Source organism: Bos taurus, chromosome 17, assembly GCF_002263795.3.
Source record: "Bos taurus isolate L1 Dominette 01449 registration number 42190680 breed Hereford chromosome 17, ARS-UCD2.0, whole genome shotgun sequence".
NCBI classification, from domain to species: Eukaryota; Metazoa; Chordata; class Mammalia; order Artiodactyla; family Bovidae; genus Bos; species Bos taurus.
In genome coordinates, this window is record NC_037344.1 from 18,471,765 (window position 1) to 18,488,195 (window position 16,431).

General features: G+C 41.1%; 1 protein-coding gene across 8 annotated transcripts in view; it reads left to right on the forward strand.

The window, feature by feature from the left end:
- Nucleotides 1-3,076: 3,076 nt before the first annotated feature.
- The window catches only part of ELF2 (E74 like ETS transcription factor 2), a 99,836-nt gene continuing 86,481 nt past the window's right edge, over nucleotides 3,077-16,431 (forward strand). For 6 of the 8 annotated variants that reach the window (XM_059876143.1, XM_024977417.2, XM_024977419.2 and 3 more), the window contains exon 1: nucleotides 3,077-3,318. The gene's annotated coding sequence lies outside the window, so the exon portion shown is untranslated. Of the gene's footprint in view, nucleotides 3,319-3,697; nucleotides 3,787-16,431 lie in introns of those variants that run through there. The other 2 variants (NM_001191138.2, XM_059876144.1) reach the window with 2 other exon arrangements.

Here is a 16,431-nt window from a genome sequence, read left to right on the forward strand (position 1 = left end):
TTGATTACCACTTCCACCCTTAAAACAGGTGCTAAGGGGTCCTTCTTCCATTTAACATTCTGATATAAAAGTGATGATATCCTCTTCTCTTATTTTGCCTATCATATTAAAGACAGGCTGAGTAGTCTAAGATGATCTTAAAAAGAGACTTTCTTAGTGAAAACAAAAGGGAAAGAGAGAAAAGTACAAAATTATTCTACCTAATATACATATGGCAACCCACTACAGTACTCTTGCCTGGAAAATCCCATGGACCAAGGAGCCTGGTAGGCTGCAGTCCACAGGGTCGCTAGGAGTCGGACACGACTGAGCGACTTCACTTTCACTTTTCACTTTCATGCATTGGAGAAGGAAATGGCAACCCACTCCAGTGTTCTTGCCTGGAGAATCCCAGGGATGGGGGAGCCTAGTGGGCTGCTGTCTACGGGGTCGCACAGAATCGGACACGACTGAAGTGACTTAGCAGCAGCAGCAGCAGCAACATACATATAATCTTATTAATATTTGGTCTCTAAATATACAGACCAAATCTGTTCCTAACTTAGAAATCAGGGCTTGTTGCATACTCCTTAATATGCCATGTTATGGTCATGGAGATACAGTAGTACTGAATATTAATTCCTTACAAATATAAAAAATGGACAATAGTGAACTTATGCTCAGGCGCTTAAGTCCTATCCAATTCTTTGTAACCTCATGGACTGTAGCCCGCCAGGCTCCTCTGTCCATGGGATTTTCCAGGCAAGAATACTAGAGTGGGTTGCCATTTCCTACTCCAGGGAATCTCACCAACCCAAGGAATGAACCTGAGTCTCCTGCACTGCAGGCCAATTCTTTACAGTTCCCTTAAGTGATAGGCTATTTTACAGAAAATAGGGCATTAGAAATACCGTCCTAGAAAGGATGCTGTTTATAGTATCCTGTTTAATGGGTATGAAAGATTTGAATGTTATAGGGAAAGTCGCTCAGTCGTGTCTGACTCTTTGCAACCCATGGAATTCTCCAGGCCAGAATACTGGAGTGGGTAGCCTTCTCCAGGTGATCTTCCCAACCCAGGGATCGAACCCAGGTCTCCGGCATTGCAGGCAGATTCTTTACCAGCTGAGCCACAAAGGAAGACTTGAATGGGCTTTATAAATTCTTTAATTTAGAAAAGTGGCAAGAGTCGCTGTTTTAAAACTCAGGAATCTATAGAACTTCATCAGAGTTTAGAGGATCTCTTTGACCCTATTTGCTATACAGATTTCCCCTATGTTTAAAAGCAAAAATCTCTTAAGAAAAAAGTACCCAGAGTTGCTTTTTCAGATAGGAAAGAATCCCCTCACAACCCTCTTGGCTTCCCAGTAAATATACAGGCATTATTAGCTTTAAAAAAGAGAAGATCATTAAATTCCTCGCTCTTCAGAGACTTCTATCAGAGGGCCTTCTGCGATTCTTTTAAGTTTGAGCCTTACTGTAGCGTTATTTCCACGGTTCCCACGTTACTTTCAAGAACAGCTATCTCTTATAATCCTCAGGGTTTTTCCCTCGTTCAGGACTGACGGTGGAGCCTCAAAAAGAGTTAAGACTGGAGCCGGGAAACGAACCTGCTGAACACTGTGACGGGTCCATCGGAGTGCGGCTGCAGGAGCCCGGGAGGGGACCAGAATCGGTCCCCATGCGCACTGGGACAGTCTCGGTTCTTTGTTGAATAAATACAAGAAAATGCGGCGGCGGCCAAGTGTGTTGGTGGGGGAATACGTTGAGGCGTTTATACGCATAACTGTGCGTAAGAAAGATCATTAATGAGGCGCTACAAACGCAGGACAACCCTGGGCACCGTGTCATTGGCTTTTGTGTACTTGGAAGCGCGTGAGTGCCCTGCTCAGAGATTCCTCTTTGTGTGAAACGGGGGAAACCAGAAGCTTGCACCTACAACTGGGTTTTCATTTTTTTCGAATTCGCAGGGACTCAAATACTCCCGCATCAACACTCTCCCGCATTTCCGCACCGACAATCCTCGGACTTCAGTTACTTGTCCGTCCGTCGCCGACCAAGCGAGGAGCGACAATGGCTCGGTGCGGACACCCGCAGCTCCCCGGGGCCAGAGCCAGGGGACGGCCCGCCGCGCTCCGCAGCTGCGCGCTGAGCCCAGCCGCCCGCCCGTCAGCAAACGCGGGCACCAACCGTCGCGCGGCCCGGCCGTTGGGCGGGTGGTAATTTCTGGGAATGGGGCGGGGTCCGCAGGGTACAAGGCCGGACGTTTGCAGGCTAGCGGGAGGAGGAGGAGCGGGCTGCGCGGAGGGGCGCGGGCAGGGAGGGGCGTGGCTCCACGATGGTCACTGGCCGGGGAGGCACCGGGGGCGGGGCCGGCGGCGCGCTCCTGCCCGCCCGCGCCCCCGCCTTCCACTTAGTCCAGGCTTGGGAGTGGAGATGCCAGAGACCCGGGCTAGGAGTTTTCACAACCTCCAACCCTCAGTGACTGTCAGGCTGCCCGAGGGCCGAGCCGTCCCTGGAGAAGGGCGGGAGTCCAGAACTTGGGGATGGGGTGACAGCCCGGGCCCGCGGGGGCCCTCAGAGAGGGGCAAGGGTGTGTGAGTGCGGTCCGGGCCGGCGGCCGCTGCAGGTGCACGCGCGGCCCCGCTGCCCCCCACGCGCCGGCCCGCGTTTGGGAGCCCCCGCGCCAGTCCCGGGCCCTGGTCAGAGTCGGGAACAGGCTGGCGAAGCGCCGAGCAGGAAGCGGGACAAGTGGCGAGAGTCTTTACCTGAGAAGGCGGGTTTGAGAAGTTGGGGGGCTACAGGGCGGGCGAGATTCGAGACGGCCACGGAAGCATGTTGGGCGGGCTGGTGTGGGTCGAGGGCGGCGGGGCCCCGCGGGGTATAAATAGCCGGCCCGGGTTTGACAGGCGCGGCGGTGACTGGCGGTGCCGCCGTACCCCCCCTCCCCGCCGCCGCGTGGGGAGGGGAGGAGCGCTCTGAGCGGGCGGGGTGGGGGAGGCGGACTCGAGTGTCCTGGTGGCGGCGGCAGGAGGCCGAGGGGGAGGAGCCGAGGCGGGGGGTGGAGGGCGGGGGCCACCATTGCTCCCCGCGCCGGGCTCAGTGTCGCCGCCGTCGCCTCGGCGGTTGGGGGGTCGGTGGGGCGGCGCGGGCGGGGGGCTCTGCGCGGGGCGGCGCGCCGCTGTTTTGTCTCCTCCTCTCCCAGTGGAGCGGCTCGGGCAGCCGGGGAGGCCCCGGCTCCCTCCGGACGCCTGGCCAACGGCGGCGGCGGCGGCGGCTAGTCCGCGGCCCTGCCGGGAGGGAAAGAGACGCGGCGATCTTCCTGAGCGACGCGGAGAGCAGGTAAGAGCGCGGGCCGCCGAGGCTGGTGGGAGGGAGGGAGCGCGGAGGGTGCGGCGAGAAAGCCTTGCCGTCCCGAGTGCCACCGCCTCCCTCCGCGCCCCCGCCCGGCGCCTGTGTTGTTTGCTCCGGGGTTTGCGGAGGGTTTCCGGAGGCTGTAGCGGTGACACCGGCCGGGAGCTGGGAAAGGGGGCTGAGTGCCCCGGGGCAACGGTTGGGGAGCTGGACTTGGAGAAAGGGTAAGGCGCGCGGCGCGCCCGCCCGCGAGGAGCGCGGGGCGCGGAGCAGGGCTGAGGGAAGAGGTTACAGACCCCGGCGGGGGGGATGGGCCGCGCGCAGCTGGTCTCGCTGTGTTTACATCGCCGCGCGAGTCACCTCTGCCGAGAAGCGGACTGAACTGACCCGCCTTATTCCGAGAGGAGGCCAGGGCGGGGGTCCGGCCCTAGAGGAAACGCGTCCTGGGAGGGTCGGGTAAGGCGGGAGGCGGCGGCCGGCGCCGGGGCAGGGCGGCGAGCCCGGGGCGGGACCTGGGCGGCTGCGGCCGCGTGGGGTGGCGTGGCCGGCTGGAGAGCAGTTTCCTCCGCCGTCGGGCCTCCTAGCCGCCTCTTACCTTTCCTGCCCTCTGCTGCTAGCTGGCACGGCAGGTTGTACTCGGTCATTCTTTTATTCTCTCACTCCACACCGGCCCCCTGCTGCCACTTCCCCCTGTTCCCGCGGGAGTGGGGAGGCTGGGCTCTGACAGGAATCTGTTTTTTAAACAAAACAAAAACGGGCTCTGTAACACGCGCGTCCAGTGACCGCCTTATGGAGCCTCTCTTCGCGAAGCTGGCCCTCCGGGACCGTGTTCCTGGGTATTGGAGGGTGGGGGGGACGCGGCAAGAGGACGGTGAAGGCTTGGCTAGGGCTGGAACTGACTGCCTGAGCAGCTTTGCGAGCTGGGCAGCCGAGTCCCTTCTCTACTTGAGCATTTTTATTCCATGTCAATAGAGGACGGAGAAAATACTCCATTACCCCAAGAGTAATCTAGATTGAATAGTTTCTAACGTTTCTCATGTGCCAGCATCCTGGGCTCTTTTTTTGTAGGAGCTAGCTACGCTGCAGAATAGCCTTTAAGTTCATCGTACTTCATGAAAGAAGAGGTGAACACTTTATTGTACAACTATGAATTTCACCTCCTATCTTGTGTTCATCAACATTTATTTCAACTGTGTGGTTTAAATTTTAATCCAGTGATGATAGAACAGTAATCTGGTGTTTAGTAATCAGATTTGCCTTTCTTTTTAACTGTGAGTCTGTATCGTGAGGTAAATTATGCACTTTGTCTAGTGCTGTGGTCACAGAATAGTGCCAGAATGCACAGAATAATGTCTTCTTTACCAAGATAGGATTGGATATTTGAGTTTCAGAATTTCTTCTTTTCTTCAGAAGGTAGTATGACTTTATATAAGACTGGAAGCTAATTACATTTAAAGGGGTTTAGGAATAAGGTTTAAATATGATGTAATAGTTTACAAAGTGAGTTTATATGAATATTACTGAGATATCTTCTAAAAACATGAAGTAGAAAATTCATATATCTTGGGCATTTGAAATTGGACAGTTTAATGTCAGTATTTTTTTAAACTTAGTGACTTGAACTAATTGCTTTGTTAAATCATTACTTTTCCATTCAGACATATATACTCATTTACAAAATAATCACAGTAGGTTGGAAAGAATTTGTAACTTTGAGATTTTTATATCCTAAGTAGATAGATTGGAACTGTGGCTGTGGTAGGCCCTTATCATTGTTGATGGCTTTACCTGCTCACAGATTGTACACTAAGGTTTATTGTCGTTGATGATAGTAACAGCTTTATTGAGATATAATTAACTTACCATTCAATTCACCAATTTAAAGCGTACAGTTCAGTGGTTTTTAATATATTCACAGAGTTGTGGAACTATCACCATAATCAATTTTAAAACATTTTCATTATCCCCAAAAAGGAACCTCATACCCATCAACTGTTACTCTCCATTTTCCTCCAAAACCCTCAGCCTTAGGCAAGCACTAATTACCTTCTGTCTCTATTCTGGACAAATTGCATAATGGAATCTTACAGTGTGTAATCTTTCATAACTGCTTTCTTTGACTTAGCATAATGCTTTCAGAGTTCATTCATGTTGTAGCATGTGTCATTTCATTTCATTTTTATTGCTGAATAATATTCCATTGTATGGATGGATATACCACATATTATTTATCCATTGATTAGTTGATGAACATTAGAGTTTCTACTTTTTAGCTATTACAAGTAATGCTGCAATGTACATTTTTGTACAAATTTTTGTGTGGATATGTTTTCATTTCTCCTGAGTATATACAGTTTTTTTAAAAATTAGTTTTTTGAGTTATTTAATACCCCAAATTAATTCTGGATGCAAAATTTAATAATTCGTTAGTAAATATATTGAGTTGTTAAATTATCACCACAAGCCAATTTTAGAACATTTTATTACTTCTAAAAATTCTTTCTAGTCTTTTTGCAATTAACCCTTATTCTCACTCCTGGCCCCAGTCGACTACTGATCTGTATTTTGTTTCTATAGATTTTCCTTTTCTGGATATTTCATGTAAATGGAAACATAGAATATGTAGTCTTTTTCTTCTGGCTTCTTAACATGTTTTGAGGATTCATCCATATTGCAGCATGCATCAATATTTTGTTTTTTATTGCTGAATAGTATTTTGATGTATGGATATACCATATTTTGTTTATCTGTTGACCAGTTGATGGGCATTTGGATTGTTTCCAGTTTTTGACTGTTAGAAATAATGAAGCTTGAAAGTTTAAGTCTTTAGTGTGGACATATGGTTTCATTCTCTTGGATAGATGCCTAGGAATAGAATTTCTGGGTCATCTAACTTTTTGAGAAACTGCCAAACTGTTTTTGAAAGTGGCCTTACATTTTATATTCCTATCAGCAGTGTACAAGAGTTAAAATTTTTTCACACCTTTGCCAACACTTGTTATTGTCCTTTTTGTTATAGCCATTGTACTATGAAATGTTTAACTCTTTGTGATTTTAAATAGCATTTTTCCTAAAGATGCAAGGTGTTAAGCATTTTTTCATATGGTATTCATATATCCATTTAGGTGGAAAAAGCCATTCACGTCTTTTGCCCATTGTTGTATTATTATTGACTTGAAAGAGTTTTTAATAACATTCTGGATGCAAGTCCTTTCTTAGATACATGATTTACAAATATTTTCTCCTAGTCTGTGGCTTTTCTCTCTCTCTCTTTCTCTTCTTTTTAATTGGAGTCTTTTGAAGCACAAAAGTTTTAATTTCCGAATTTTTCTTTTGTAGATCATGCTTTTGTTGTTTTAAGAATTCTACCTCATCCAAGAGTGTAAGGATTTCTTTTTTGTTTTCTTTTAGATATTTTATAGATTTTGCTCTTAGATTTATGATCTGTTTTGAGTTAATTTTTGAGTATGGTGCGAAATAAGGGTCTAAATTCACCTGTTGTATATGGGAAGATCCCCTGGAGGAGGAAATGGCAACCCATTCCAATATTCTTGCCTGGAGAATCCTATGGACCAGAGGAATCTGGCGGGCTGTGGTCCATAGGGTCACAAAGAGGTGGACATGACTAAAGTGACTTAGCCCGCACATAATGGGTTGTCTTAACACCATTCATTGAAAAGATTGTCATTTCTCCATTGCTTGTAAATGTAAAGATTTAATTCTGGACTTGCAACTCTGTTTTATCTGTATGTCTGTCCTTGTGCTAGTACCACTCTGTCTCTATTGCTGTGCTTTATGGTAATTTATGAAACCAAGTGGTGTAAATCCTTAAATTTTGTTATTTTTTAAAATTACGGCTATTCTGGGTTACATGTAAAATTTGAAAAATTGGTTTGTCATTGTCTGCAAAAAAATGTTTTGGAATTTTGATGGGGAATGCATTGAATCTGTAGATCAGGTTGGGATGAATTGCTGCCTTATAATATTCAATTTTTAAATACAGGAACATGAAACTTTCTTTTTATTTACTGATCTTTAATTTTTCTAAGTGATGTTTTAAAATCTTCAGTGTACAAATCTTTTACTTAAATTAAAAAAAATTGTGGTAAGAACACTTAACATGAGATCTACCCTATTGATTTTAAAAAAAATTTATTTATTTTTGGCTGTGCTGTATTTTTGTTCTTGCTTGGACTTTTCTCCAGTTGAAGCGAGTGGGGCCTACTCTTGTTACAGTGTTCCCTCTTCTGTGGCCTCTCTTGTTGCCGAGGCACAAGCTGTAGGAAGCATGGGCTTCAGTAGTTTTGGTTCCTCGGCTCTAGAGCACAGACTCAATAGTTGTGGCCCATGGACTTAGTTGATCTGCAGCATGTGGGATCCTCCTGGACCAGGGATCTGGTGTTCCCCGATCAGGGTGTCTTCTGCACTGGCAGGTGGATTCTTGAACACTGAGTCACCAGGGAATCCTTTCTTTATTTTTTAAGAATACAGTATACTGTTGCTAACTGTGACAAAATGTTGTATAACAGATTTCTCTATTTGATAGAGGGTTCCTTTTTAATTCTATTTTATTCAGAGTTTTTTTTTTTTTTTAATCAAATTTTACTGAAGTTCAGCAAATGTGTTTTCTGCATCTCTTAACATGACAAACTGGTGCAGTTGCTCAAGCTGATCCTGGTTTTAGTACTGGAACTCCTGCTTCTTGGGAAACTCAGTCCCAGACAAAACAAAACGGTTGGTCACTTTAATGTCTGAGATCATCATGTGGTTTCTGTCCTTTATTCCATTAATATAGAGTTTTATATTAACTGATTTTTAACAATTAAACCAGCCTTGTATTCCTGGGGTAAATCCCACTTGATCATGGTATATAATTCTTATTATATGCTCCTGGATTTACTTTGCTAATGTTTATTGAACGTTTTTGTGTCTATACTTGCGGAAGATACTGATCTGAAATTTTCTTGTGATCTCTTTGGATTTTGTAATGTAATTATACATTTTAATCCCAGAATAAATTGAGAATTGTTCCCTCTTCTGTTTCCTATGAGTTTGTGAAGGATTGGTGGTATTACCTCCTTAAATATATTCATAGAATTCATCAATGAAATATTCTGAGCCTAGATTTTCCTTTTTGGAAAATTCTTAAACTACTAATTCAGTTTCTTCACTGGACCTATTCAGATTTTTTTGCTAAGTTTTGTGTTACTAGTTTTGGTAATTGTGTTTCTAGGGATGTGTCTGTTTCATCTAAGCTATTTAATATTTTGGGCATGTACTTTGTAATAGTTTTATGTATGCTTTTAAGTTTGCAAGCCTAGGAGTGATGTCTTTGTTTCATTTCTAATTTTGGTAGCATGTTTCTTCTTTCTTTTTTACTTAGTCATTTTAGGAAAAGATTTATCAGTTTCGTTTTCAAAGAAAAAAGTTTTTCTGTTTTCTACTTCACTGATTGCCATTTTAATCTTTATAATTTCATCCCTTCTGTTTGCTTAATATTTAATTTACTTTTCTTTTTCTAGTTTCTTAAGGTACACGCTTAGGTTATTGATCTGAGATCTTATTTTCTGATACAGGCATATAAAACTATACATTTCCTTCCAAATACTCTTAGTGACCATATGTTTTTATATGCTCTGCTTTTTAAAATTTTAATTCATACTTTCTCATTTCCTTTGTGATATCTTCTTTGACCCATGGTTATTTAGAAATGTATTATTTAATTTTCAGTTATTTGGGGATTCCCTAAATTTCATTATTGTTAATTTCTAGTTTAATTTCCCTGTAGTAAGAGAACATACTTTGTATTTTTTCTCATTTTACATTTATTGAAACATCTTTATGACCTAGTAGGTAATCTATTCTGAATAATGTTCTGTGTGCACTAGAAAGGTATTCTGCTACTGTTGGGTGGAATGTTTTATAGGTATCAGGTCAAGTTGGTTTTTTGTTGTGATTTTCTGTCTGCTGCTAAGTCGCTTCAGTCATGTCCGATTCTTTGCGACCCCATAGATGGCAGCCCACCAGGCTCCCCCATCCCTGGGATTCTCCAGGCAAGAACACTGGAATGGGTTGCCATTTCCTTCTCCAATGCATGAAAGTTAAAAGTGAAAATGAAGTTGCTCAGTCGTGTCCGGCTCTTAGCGACCCCATGGACTGCAGCCTACCAGGCTCCTCCGCCCATGGGATTTTCCAGGCAAGAGTACTGGAGTCGGGTGCCATTGCCTTCTCCGATTTTCTGTCTAGCTTTTCTATTAATTATTGAGAGTGAGATATTAAAATCTATTATTATTGAAGTATCTGTTTTTCCTTTCAGTTCTGTTAATTTTTGCTTCATATTTTTGGGACTGGTGTTAGATGTGATATATGGATATAATAATACACATACATACATTTTATAGTAGTATTTTATCTGGTGTTAGTCTGTGGCTACTCCAGCTCTCTTATGTTTACTGTTTGCGTTGCATATCTTTTTCTTTTTACTTTTGTTTTGAATCTAAAGTGTATCTTACAGACAACATATAGTTAAAATGCTTATTTTAAAAAATTAATGTGACCACTTCTGCCTTTTGATTGGAGAATTCATAATCTGCTCACATTTAATGTTATCATTGAGAGTCAGATTTATGCAGTTCTGCTATTTTCCATGTGTCTCATTTCTTTTTTATTTCTTTCTTTGGCCTCTACTGCCTATTCTGGAGTTAATACTTATCTTACCAGCTATCATTTAAATTCCTTTGTTAGTTTTTTAACTGGATTTTTTAAAGTTATTTTCTTAGGTTGCTTTAGGGATTACAGTGTGTATCTTAATTTATCAGTTTGCTTCAGAATTGACTGATTTAATTATAGTAAAATACAAAAACTTTGCTCTATTTTTTTTCCTGTCCTGTCAATATTGTCATACATATTAAATTTTTATGTTTTAGGAGCCCAACAATATAATTTTACAATATTTTATTTATTTTTTTTTCAATTTTACAATATTTTAATGTAATTGTATGTTTTTAAAAACAGTTAAGAGAAGAAAACATAAAGTTTTAAAAATATTTATCACATATTTACTGTTTATGTGTTCTTTATTTCTTTTTATGTATTGATTTATGGGCTGATTATTTCCTTTCAATCTCATGGGCTTCCTTTTGGATTTCTTGTAAGGAAAGTTTGTTACTAATGAATTATCTCAGTCTTTGTTTCTTGGGCTTGTTTTTATTTTGCCTTTATTTTTGAAGAGTACTTTTGCTGGATATAGAATTCTTTGCTGCATTTTTTTTTTCTTTTAGCATCTTGAATACGTCATCTTCTGCTTTCTGGCCTCCACTGTTTCTGATGAGTAGTTTTTCTTTTTGTGCTTTCAAAATTTTCTGTCCTTAGTCAACAGTTTTACAGTGATATGTCTGGGTGTGGATCTCTTTGTGTAATCCTCTTTTGGATTCAGTAAACTTAAATGTGGTGGTTAACTTTTTTAAACCATTTGGTAAGTTTTATCTATAATTTCTTCACATATTTTTTCTATTCTTCTCTCTCCTTTTTTTCTAGGACTCTCATTATGTGTATGTTGGTATGCTTCATGGTATTCTTAAATCTCTGAGGATCTGTTCATTTAAAATTTTTTTATTTTCTCTTCTTCATAATTGGTGGGCTTCCCTGGTGACTCAGATGGTAAAGAATCCACCTAGAAGGCGGGAGACCGGGGTTCGATCCCTGGGTTGGGAATATCCCCTGGAGGAGGGTATGGCAACCCACTCCAGTATCTTGCCTGGAGAATCCCTATCGACAAAGGGGCCTAGTAGTCTACAGTCCATGGGGTCGCAAGAGTTGGTCACCACTGAGCGACTTTCACACAGCATTGTAATAGCTTCAAGTGCATTGGCTGTTTCTTCTGTCATCTCCAATCCACTTTTGAACTCTGCTAGTGAATTTAAAATTTTGGTTCTTTCTCTTTTTCCCCCCTGCACCCAGTGGCTTTTGGGATCTTAGTTCCCCCACCAGAGCCCTTGGCAGTGAAAGCTTTGTGTCCTAACTACTGGATATCCAGGGAATTTCCTCAAATTTTGGTTCTTAATATTTTTCCACTCTAGAATTGTTAATACTTTTTAACTCCAGGATTTCCATTTATTCTTTTTTAAAAAAATAATATCTGTATGTTTATTGAGATTGCCTATTTTATGAGTTATAGTTGTCATACTTTCCTTTAATTTTTTTAAACATGGTTTTTTTTTTGGAGATGAAATTAAATTTTAGGTAGAAGATGATATCACTGCTATGTTAAATACTAAAATGAAGGTTGTTTTATTTCTAAATTATATTCAATATGTTAATCTGTATTTCATGATATACATAAAAGTATATTACTCATAAATGCTAAATTTCATCTGATAGTTTCTTTTTAAACATAATTAGCAATTTACTTACAATACTATTGTTTACTGATAAGTAGGATCAGTGTACAATTTGAAAGACATGCTATTAATTCTGAAACCTTAGTTCATTCTCTGAACTGCTTATATAATATAAAGTCTACATGTTTATTTGTATTTCTTGCTGCTTAATTCTCTCACAGTAGGTGCTAATGGGTAGAAAAGAGCAGAAGAAGCCAAAGAGAGCAATATAATGTGTTAGAATGGTTATAAAATATAAAAATCTGTATATGAGCCTGCACATTTAGTAGTAGAGTATTTATTCATTTTAGTTCCTTGAGAGATTATAGTAAATAAGATAAATGTAGCACTTGTTTTCATGGAACTTTATAGTCTGTTAGAGGAGACATAGGTTAAACATATTAACAAGATAATTTTAGAGAATGATAAATATAATGAACAAATAAAATAAGGTAAAGTGAAAGTCGCTCAGTTGTGTCCGACTCTTTGCTACCCCATGGACTATGCGGTCTGTGGAATTCTCCAGGGCAGAGTACTGGAGTGGGTAACCTTTCCCTTCTCCAGGGGATCTTCCCAACCCAGGGATGGAACCCAGGTCTCCCGCATTGCGGGCGAATTCTTTACCAACTGAGCCACAAGGGAAGCCCAAAATAGGGAAATGTGATCTCAAATAGAGAATGATGAGGCAGCTACATGGAAATGTGATATAATTTTGGTGGGAGGGGAGCCATGAAGAAAATGTCTCTCTGAAGAGGTGGTATTTGAAGTGAGATCTGCATGATGGGTGAGGAGGATTCAGTCTGTTCATAACCTGGAAGAGCTTTGTAGCCTAGAGAATAGAAGGTGCAGGATAAGCTTGGAGTGTTACAGGAGCAGGACCAGTGTGGCTGGAGCTCAGCAAGCCAGTGAAAAAGAAATTAAGGGATGAATGAGATCAGAGAGGTGGGGTGGGCTTCCACTGGGTTATCTTTATAAAGACCATGTTAGAGTTTAGAGTTTTTTCTAAGTGTGGTGGGAAAACAGTGGAAAAATATTTCAGTGACTTACATTTTTAACTCAGGAGTTAATTTACAGGCTGAAGCCTGAAGCCAACTGATGCAAAGAACCGACTCATTAGAAAAGACCCTGGTGCTGGGAAAGATTGAAGGCAGGAGGAGAACGGGATGACAGAGGATGAGATGGTTAGATGTCATCACTGACTCTATGGACTTGAGTTTTAGCCAGTTCCGGGAGTTGGTGATGGACAGGGAAGCCTGGCATGGGTTGCAAAGAGTTGGACACAACTGGGCAACTGAACTGAACTGATATGGTTTTATTCTTTTTAGCAACTTCTGAGTGTGAGTAAATTTCTGAAGGGTTTTTTATAAATGATTTTAGCTTTATAAAGGATAGAAGGGAAAGTAGCTTTTTCCCTGTTTCTTCCTTGAAATTTACTGAAAAATACAACAAAAAAAATCAATATCTGTAAAACTTTGAATTTGTAGTACAGTTGTAGCAGTGGCAAAGATTCTTGCCTAGAAATTAGAGTTCCAGGTGCAATGGAGAAGACGATATTTAGTCAAGTTAAAATAAGCATGCATTTGTTCATAAGTAGTTCAGGCCTCAGAGTGAGAGACTGGGTGCACTTTTCTCCCTAACTACTTCTGCAGGGCCCTTTTTATTTAATATCATGAGAAAGTTTATATTTTGGTTCCAGGTATAATACATATGGTCAAATCTTAATTAAGATCAAAAGCCTATGCCTGAAAAGCTTTGTTTGTTACTAATACAGAGTTGCAGGCCAAAGCTGCTTTCTAAAAGAAAAAAAGCTCAACCCTAGAGAGAGCAAAGGAGAAAGAACTTCTCATGCTGTCAGTTTCTCCCTAAGGCCTGCAGGACTTAATATGAGAGAATTTGTGAGTTAAATAATTAATTCCCTCCTTGCCCCACTCCCCCTTTTTTGGGGGGAAAAGGGAGAAACAGTATGGTTATATAGATGTGATATATATAATTCCCATTTACCATATTTGAACCTTTCTGATTAGCCTATGTTATGAGCCAATAAGTAAGTAGGTAGAGAAATCTCCCAGGGTGGGGTGGGAGAGGTTCTTTGTGATTCTTTCACAGTTTTAATGTTAAAAACAGTTGTATAATCATGAGGCAGAAAAACTTAAAGAGCATAGACTCTGGATCCAGACTGCTTAGGTTGAAATTCTGACTCTCCATTTGTTTGTTGTTTGACCTTGAATAAGTTCCTTTAAAAAAACAAACAAACTCCTGGTGCTTCAGTTTCCCCAGATGTAAAATGGGGAATTATACTTGTTTTGTAGGATTGTGTAGATTTACTGGATGAATACATAAAGCAAGTTTAGAATAATGCTGGCATGGAGTAAGTGCTCTATAAATGTTAACTACTATTATCCCTTCGTTGTTTGGAAGAAGAAAAAATACTCTTAAGCTAGGCTGGTTATTGACTTTCCTTTAGGATAAATTCACACTAATGAATTCATATCCTGTTGAATCAGAATATTAAAAAGGTTGTTGTAAAGAGCAGTTCTTTGCTTCCTTTTAAATCACAAAAGTGAAGAAGTTGGCAGAGGCTTTAGAATGATCTATACTAGGGTCTCTCCTTCAAAAAGAAAAATTTTCCCAGTTTGCTTTGCTGAATAGAGCCTAAGTAGATTTGAGGTTTCTTCTTGACTGGGAATCTGCCATACATTCAGATCACCGCTAGCTTCAGCTTCCCATAAAGCAGTTGCTTGACTACCTTAATCCAGTTGAAACAAGTCTTTTAAGTATCTCCTTTTGGATGTGCAAGAGCTAGAGTGACCAGGCTTAAGACTTTTTAAACATCTGCCCAGTGGTCATGGGATAAGCCAGTAACCTTCTTTTTTTCTTAAATTTTGCTGTGCCAGGTCTTAGTTGCAGCACACGGGCAGGATCTTCGATCTTCGTTGTGGTGTGTGGGATCTTGTTCCCTGACCAGGGATCCAACCCTAGCCCCCTGTTTTGGGAGCATGGAGTCTTGGCCACTGGACCACCAGGGAAGTCCCACGCCAGTGACTTTTGATTGTTACTTTTTCCCTAACCAAGCATCCAAGTACATATTCTTTTATCTGGTTCTTGCTTGATTTGGAAATGTCCTTATTCATAGAATGTATGTGGCTGAACATTTATTTCCACCATTATAGTATTTCTTACAGATAGTTTGTGGGGTAAGAATGGAAATGAATGTTCATTTAAGTTTAGGGTTACTGATTAATGATCAAATCTTTGGGGGCTTCCCTAGCAGTCCAGTACTTAAGGCTCCACCCTTCTGCTGCTGGGGACTCAGGTTCCATGCATACCTCTTGGTGCAGCCGGAAAAAAAAATCAGACCTTTGTTGCTTATCTGCATCCTCAAGATAGGTTGGATTCTAAGATGTGCTTAATGTGATCAATTCCTCCTTTATTATGCTTATTTCCTTATTACTGTCCTGGAATTTAAGCATATGTGAAATTGTAATAGAGATTAGGAGGAAAGAATATTAAAGGAGTATAGCTAGGCAGCAGTATCAATTTTGGCTCCAGTGGTAACTGTGGGCAGCCAAGTCATTTTGATTTTGTCTTGCTGTTTCTTTGCTCATCAGTTCTTTAAATAACTCTAATGTTTGATTATTTGGAGTATTTTTAGATGATAATTCCCTCCTAGATTTTCACCATCCTAAAATAAATTGAACAAACCAACATTTGTTACATTATGCCCAGAAACCTGGCCATTGTAGTTCTTTGGTTGATGAAGAAACCAACTGAAACATGCCTGGCAAGCAAAGCATCAAAATACCTTGAACAGAACTTGGATGATGTCACAAATTATCTAAGTTCACTTCTTATCTGTGTGTGATTCTGTGTCTTTTTCTGTGTGTCAAAACTGAGGGCCATGAGTAAATGTGGATTTTAAGATATTGTTATCCCTGGTACAGGACTCTTGAAATGCAGAATTGTTTTTATGCTTGGCTAGTTATCATACTTGATTTTCCAGTTAGCCTCTTCAATCTATTTCTTCTTCTATAAAATGAGCTCTGAGATCTCTTTCAGTAATTTAATTCAGTTTCTTTTGTCTTGTCAATTTCTGGCATCCAATTTATAATATCTAGATGACTCACCTTGCCCTAAAGTAAGTACCATGACAATGACCTCTTGCTGCCCAGATAATTTCCAGCCCTGACTTATGGGCCCAAATATTTGTAAACTATATACTTCTTACACTTAGTTCCATTTTCAGAAGGGGATTCTTCTTTCCTTAAAATATTCATTAGTTTACTTTTTATCCCTTTAAAATGTTGTACTGATTTTTGTTTTAACAAATAACACTGAACATCTCAGTTTGGCATGAGGAGCAGTTAGGTTTTAGGTATAATCATCTATTCTGATACTGCTTTATTCTTAATATGAAGCTTTGGCAGTATGATACAACTCTGATTAATGCTGTCAAAGAGATAGTAATAAGGTCACATTCATTCAGTATTCATAGTGTGCCAGGTGCTTTATATAAAGGCTTAAAAGAACTGAACACACTGACTTCCTAGGATTGTTTCACCATCTTTTTATGGATGAGAATATTGAAATTTAAAGAGATAAATAACTGTCCAAGGTCACATAGAGGTGAGGCCAACAGTCTACAGATTCTTACTGAGTACCTACTGTATTCTGGGAATACAGTGGCCAACAGGCTCTTAAGTTGCACATGCTCTTAAACATAAAG